The sequence below is a fragment of the Heterodontus francisci genome, unplaced genomic scaffold (assembly GCF_036365525.1).
Source record: "Heterodontus francisci isolate sHetFra1 unplaced genomic scaffold, sHetFra1.hap1 HAP1_SCAFFOLD_774, whole genome shotgun sequence".
NCBI lineage: Eukaryota > Metazoa > Chordata > Chondrichthyes > Heterodontiformes > Heterodontidae > Heterodontus > Heterodontus francisci.
The window spans coordinates 285,001-292,500 of NW_027141315.1; positions in this window are offsets into that span (position 1 = coordinate 285,001).

Here is a 7,500-nt window from a genome sequence, read left to right on the forward strand (position 1 = left end):
ATTATTTTCGAGTTTTTGGTTAATGATTTCACACTTTTAACATATTTTTGCGCTTTTTGGTTAATGATTACTCTGCTTACTGGTTAATTATTTGCCCTTTCGGACTTAGTCTCTGCACATTATTTTCGAGTTTTTGGTTAATGATTTCACACTTTTAACATATTTTTGCGCTTTTTGGTTACTGATTTCATACTTTTTACTTACTTTTGCGCCTTTTGGTTAATGATTACTCTGCTTACTGGTTAACCATTTGCCCTTTCGGACTTAGTCTCTGGACATTATTTTCGAGTTTTTGGTTAATGATTTCACACTTTTTACTTACTTTTGCGATTTTTGGTTAATGATTACTCTGCTTACTGGTTAACCATTTGCCCTTTCGGACTTAGTCTCTGGACATTATTTTCGGGTTTTTGGTTAATGATTTCACACTTTTTACTTACTTTTGCGATTTTTGGTTAATGATTACTCTGCTTACTGGTTAACCATTTGCCCTTTCGGACTTAGTCTCTGGAGATTATTTTCGAGTTTTTGGTTAATGATTTCACACTTTTTACTTACTTTTGCGATTTTTGGTTAATGATTACTCTGCTTACTGGTTAACCATTTGCCCTTTCGGACTTAGTCTCTGGACATTATTTTCGAGTTTTTGGTTAATGATTTCACACTTTTAACATATTTTTGCGATTTTTGGTTAATGATTACTCTGCTTACTGGTTAATTATTTGCCCTTTCGGACTTAGTCTCTGCACATTATTTTCGAGTTTTTGGTTAATGATTTCACACTTTTAACATATTTTTGCGCTTTTTGGTTACTGATTTCATACTTTTTACTTACTTTTGCGATTTTTGGTTAATGATTACTCTGCTTACTGGTTAACCATTTGCCCTTTCGGACTTAGTCTCTGGAGATTATTTTCGAGTTTTTGGTTAATGATTTCACACTTTTTACTTACTTTTGCGATTTTTGGTTAATGATTACTCTGCTTACTGGTTAACCATTTGCCCTTTCGGACTTAGTCTCTGGACATTATTTTCGAGTTTTTGGTTAATGATTTCACACTTTTAACATATTTTTGCGATTTTTGGTTAATGATTACTCTGCTTACTGGTTAATTATTTGCCCTTTCGGACTTAGTCTCTGCACATTATTTTCGAGTTTTTGGTTAATGATTTCACACTTTTAACATATTTTTGCGCTTTTTGGTTACTGATTTCATACTTTTTACTTACTTTTGCGCCTTTTGGTTAATGATTACTCTGCTTACTGGTTAACCATTTGCCCTTTCGGACTTAGTCTCTGGACATTATTTTCGAGTTTTTGGTTAATGATTTCACACTTTTTACTTACTTTTGCGATTTTTGGTTAATGATTACTCTGCTTACTGGTTAACCATTTGCCCTTTCGGACTTAGTCTCTGGACATTATTTTCGGGTTTTTGGTTAATGATTTCACACTTTTTACTTACTTTTGCGATTTTTGGTTAATGATTACTCTGCTTACTGGTTAACCATTTGCCCTTTCGGACTTAGTCTCTGGAGATTATTTTCGAGTTTTTGGTTAATGATTTCACACTTTTTACTTACTTTTGCGATTTTTGGTTAATGATTACTCTGCTTACTGGTTAACCATTTGCCCTTTCGGACTTAGTCTCTGGACATTATTTTCGAGTTTTTGGTTAATGATTTCACACTTTTAACATATTTTTGCGATTTTTGGTTAATGATTACTCTGCTTACTGGTTAATTATTTGCCCTTTCGGACTTAGTCTCTGCACATTATTTTCGAGTTTTTGGTTAATGATTTCACACTTTTAACATATTTTTGCGCTTTTTGGTTACTGATTTCATACTTTTTACTTACTTTTGCGCCTTTTGGTTAATGATTACTCTGCTTACTGGTTAACCATTTGCCCTTTCGGACTTAGTCTCTGGACATTATTTTCGAGTTTTTGGTTAATGATTTCACACTTTTTACTTACTTTTGCGATTTTTGGTTAATGATTACTCTGCTTACTGGTTAACCATTTGCCCTTTCGGACTTAGTCTCTGGACATTATTTTCGGGTTTTTGGTTAATGATTTCACACTTTTTACTTACTTTTGCGATTTTTGGTTAATGATTACTCTGCTTACTGGTTAACCATTTGCCCTTTCGGACTTAGTCTCTGGAGATTATTTTCGAGTTTTTGGTTAATGATTTCACACTTTTTACTTACTTTTGCGATTTTTGGTTAATGATTACTCTGCTTACTGGTTAACCATTTGCCCTTTCGGACTTAGTCTCTGGACATTATTTTCGAGTTTTTGGTTAATGATTTCACACTTTTAACATATTTTTGCGATTTTTGGTTAATGATTACTCTGCTTACTGGTTAATTATTTGCCCTTTCGGACTTAGTCTCTGCACATTATTTTCGAGTTTTTGGTTAATGATTTCACACTTTTAACATATTTTTGCGCTTTTTGGTTACTGATTTCATACTTTTTACTTACTTTTGCGATTTTTGGTTAATGATTACTCTGCTTACTGGTTAACCATTTGCCCTTTCGGACTTAGTCTCTGGGCATTATTTTCGACTTTTTGGTTAATGATTTCACACTTTTAACATATTTTTGCGATTTTTGGTTAATGATTACTCTGCTTACTGGTTAATTATTTGCCCTTTCGGACTTAGTCTCTGCACATTATTTTCGAGTTTTTGGTTAATGATTTCACACTTTTAACATATTTTTGCGCTTTTTGGTTACTGATTTCATACTTTTTACTTACTTTTGCGATTTTTGGTTAATGATTACTCTGCTTACTGGTTAACCATTTGCCCTTTCGGACTTAGTCTCTGGAGATTATTTTCGAGTTTTTGGTTAATGATTTCACACTTTTTACTTACTTTTGCGATTTTTGGTTAATGATTACTCTGCTTACTGGTTAACCATTTGCCCTTTCGGACTTAGTCTCTGGACATTATTTTCGAGTTTTTGGTTAATGATTTCACACTTTTAACATATTTTTGCGATTTTTGGTTAATGATTACTCTGCTTACTGGTTAATTATTTGCCCTTTCGGACTTAGTCTCTGCACATTATTTTCGAGTTTTTGGTTAATGATTTCACACTTTTAACATATTTTTGCGCTTTTTGGTTACTGATTTCATACTTTTTACTTACTTTTGCGCCTTTTGGTTAATGATTACTCTGCTTACTGGTTAACCATTTGCCCTTTCGGACTTAGTCTCTGGACATTATTTTCGAGTTTTTGGTTAATGATTTCACACTTTTTACTTACTTTTGCGATTTTTGGTTAATGATTACTCTGCTTACTGGTTAACCATTTGCCCTTTCGGACTTAGTCTCTGGACATTATTTTCGGGTTTTTGGTTAATGATTTCACACTTTTTACTTACTTTTGCGATTTTTGGTTAATGATTACTCTGCTTACTGGTTAACCATTTGCCCTTTCGGACTTAGTCTCTGGACATTATTTTCGAGTTTTTGGTTAATGATTTCACACTTTTAACATATTTTTGCGATTTTTGGTTAATGATTACTCTGCTTACTGGTTAATTATTTGCCCTTTCGGACTTAGTCTCTGCACATTATTTTCGAGTTTTTGGTTAATGATTTCACACTTTTAACATATTTTTGCGCTTTTTGGTTACTGATTTCATACTTTTTACTTACTTTTGCGCCTTTTGGTTAATGATTACTCTGCTTACTGGTTAACCATTTGCCCTTTCGGACTTAGTCTCTGGAGATTATTTTCGAGTTTTTGGTTAATGATTTCACACTTTTTACTTACTTTTGCGATTTTTGGTTAATGATTACTCTGCTTACTGGTTAACCATTTGCCCTTTCGGACTTAGTCTCTGGACATTATTTTCGGGTTTTTGGTTAATGATTTCACACTTTTTACTTACTTTTGCGATTTTTGGTTAATGATTACTCTGCTTACTGGTTAACCATTTGCCCTTTCGCACTTAGTCTCTGGAGATTATTTTCGAGTTTTTGGTTAATGATTTCACACTTTTTACTTACTTTTGCGATTTTTGGTTAATGATTACTCTGCTTACTGGTTAACCATTTGCCCTTTTGGACTTAGTCTCTGGACATTATTTTCGGGTTTTTGGTTAATGATTTCACACTTTTTACTTACTTTTGCGATTTTTGGTTAATGATGACTCTGCTTACTGGTTAACCATTTGCCCTTTCGCACTTAGTCTCTGGAGATTATTTTCGACTTTTTGGTTAATGATTTCACACTTTTAACTTAATTTTGTGCTTTTTGGTTAATGATTTCATACTTTTTACTTACTTTTGCCCTTTTTGGTTAATGATTACTCTGCTTACTGGTTAACCATTTGCCCTTTCGGACTTGGTCTCTGGACATTATTTTCGAGTTTTTGGTTAATGATTTCACACTTTTTACTTACTTTTGCGATTTTTGGTTAATGATTACTCTGCTTACTGGTTAACCATTTGCCCTTTCGCACTTAGTCTCTGGAGATTATTTTCGACTTTTTGGTTAATGATTTCACACTTTTAACTTAATTTTGTGCTTTTTGGTTAATGATTTCATACTTTTTACTTACTTTTGCCCTTTTTGGTTAATGATTACTCTGCTTACTGGTTAACCATTTGCCCTTTCGGACTTGGTCTCTGGACATTATTTTCGAGTTTTTGGTTAATGATTTCACACTTTTTACTTACTTTTGCGATTTTTGGTTAATGATTTCACACTTTTTACTTACTTTTGCGATTTTTGGTTAATGATTACTCTGCTTACTGGTTAACCATTTGCCCTTTCGGACTTAGTCTCTGGACATTATTTTCGAGTTTTTGGTTAATGATTTCACACTTTTTACTTACTTTTGCGATTTTTGGTTAATGATTTCACACTTTTTACTTACTTTTGCGATTTTTGGTTAATGATGACTCTGCTTACTGGTTAATTATTTGTACTTTCGGACTTGGTCTCTGGACATTATTTTCGAGTTTTTGGTTAATGATTTCACACTTTTAACATAATTTTGCGCTTTTTGGTTAATGATTACTCTGCTTGCTTGTTACTGATTTCCCCTTTCGGACTTGATCTCTGGCCGTTCTTTTCGACCTTTTTGGATCAGGTTTCCACACTCTGAAATTATTTTGGGCTCACTGATTAGGCGAGATCAAGGGGGCATGCCTGGGCACTTTGGGCTCAGTTTGGGAAGGCGGCGTCCGTGTGCTCCTCCGCCCTTCCCGCACTTGCGGCTAGGTTTGCCAAACTGCGCTGACCCGCAGCCCTGCCTTTTTGCCCACGGCACACGGAACGACTCAAGTCTGGCTCCGTTCCAGGCCGTTGCCTCCGGCTGCCCGCCGTCCGGCCGGCCTGGGACGTACCCCGGCTGACGGCGCCGGAGGCCCTCTAGCAGCCACCGGTGCCGCGGGCCAATGGGTCCGGGCGTTCCGGAGCTATCGGTGGGGAAGTGCTCTCCCCTTTTCCTGACGCCGTTCGCCCGAGCAGAGGTGCAGCCTGACGGGACTGCTGTCGCCTTCCGCGGCGCACCGGCCCCTTTCACCTGCCGTCGACCGCGCGGAGCTCGGACCTCCCTCCCCGAAGTTATGGCCCCGGCGCCGGAGGGTGCCCGGGGCCGGGCATTCAGCGGGGTGAGTCTTAACCTTCCCGGTCAGCCTGCGGGGTCGGTGCGCCGGCACTCGACGCCGGAGGGTCCCCTCTTTCCGTAGAGCCCCGCCCGGTGCCGATCGGCCGGCGGATTGCGGAGCGAACCGCGCCTGACCGACGGGCCTCGGAAACCCGTTGCAGTCGACGGGGGGGGAACCGGACAGCGGGACGAGGTGCCGATTCCACCCGCAGATTCGATCCCGAAATCCCGCGGGATTCGGCGGTCCGACCCGACAGATTCAAACGTCGCCCGGGCGGCCCCCAGCGGTCGGGCCGGCCTGGTTCCGCCACCGCCCGATGCCCCTCGCCCCCGGCTACCGCCGGCCGCGCAGACCGAGCGAATGCGGCCGGACGTCCGGCGGCAATCGGCCGGAAAGCGGTATGGCCATTTCCTACTGTCCCTCGGACGGGCAGAGGGGCGGCGCCGGGGCACTCGCGGACCAGGCCGCGCCCCTCCGAGCCCTACCGCCTGCCGTCGACCGCGCGGGGATCGGACCTCCCTCCCCGAAGTTATGGCCCCGGAGCCGGAGGGTAGCCGGGGCCGGGCATTCAGCGGGGTGAGTCTTCACCTTCCCGGTCAGCCTGCGGGGTCGGTGCGCCGGCACTCGACGCGGGAGGGTCCCCTCTTTCCGTAGAGCCCCGCCCGGTGCCGATCGGCCGGCGGATTGCGGAGCGAACCGCGCCTGACCGACGGGCCTCGGAAACCCGTTGCAGTCGACCGGGGGGAACCGGACAGCGGGACGAGGTGCCGATTCCACCCGCAGATTCGATCCCGAAATCCCGCGGGATTCGGCGGTCCGACCCGACAGATTCAAACGTCGCCCGGGCGGCCCCCAGCGGTCGGGCCGGCCTGGTTCCGCCACCGCCCGATGCCCCTCGCCCCCGGCTACCGCCGGCCGCGCAGACCGAGCGAATGCGGCCGGACGTCCGGCGGCAATCGGCCGGAAAGCGGTATGGCCATTTCCTACTGTCCCTCGGACGGGCAGAGGGGCGGCGCCGGGGCACTCGCGGACCAGGCCGCGCCCCTCCGAGCCCTACCGCCTGCCGTCGACCGCGCGGGGATCGGACCCTCCTCGCCGAAGTTATGGAGGTAAGACCGGGAGGCTGCCCAGGGTCGGGACTTCAACCGGCTGCCGCCACCCTTTCCCGCCTGTCCCACGGGCTCGGAGATCCAGGCCCTGCAAAGACCCTCCGGTCGCCACCCGACAGGTGCTTTACCGGAGAAATCGTAAACCGGCGTCAGGGCCGGACCTGTCCCGCAGAGGGCAGCCTGCGCCCTTATGCTTTCCCTTTTGCTTTGGCCCCGCAGTAGCAAATGGTTCACCGATAAGTCGGGAACCCACACGCCCGGCCCCACCCGCCCATCCTTCCGCAATGCATCGCCTAGACACACGCACCAAGGGCGCTCTCCTTCCCCCGCCTCCCACATCCCACAGGATGTGCCCTCAGACCACGGCGCCCACACAACCACCCACCCACCCAACCTTCCTAAACACGCCGGCAAACATGCATACAAACACGGCCACCTTCGCAAATTCACCCCCACGCCGACTATTAAGCCCGGCAAGACTCATTGTAGCCAACCGCGGCCAAAAGTTGAAGTGACAACTCATTAACCAATTTACAACATTTGGACAACTGATTAACCAGACTCTTTGTCAATCTGACGACGGGAGCAAATCATAAACCGGTTCTGCCCACTGCTAGCCTTCGCAAAGTCACCCCCCCCCCCCCACGCCGACTATTAAGCCCGGCAAGACTCATTGCAGCCAACCGTGGCCAAAAGTTGAAGTGACAACTCAGTAACCAATTTACAACATTTGGACAACTGAATAACCAGAC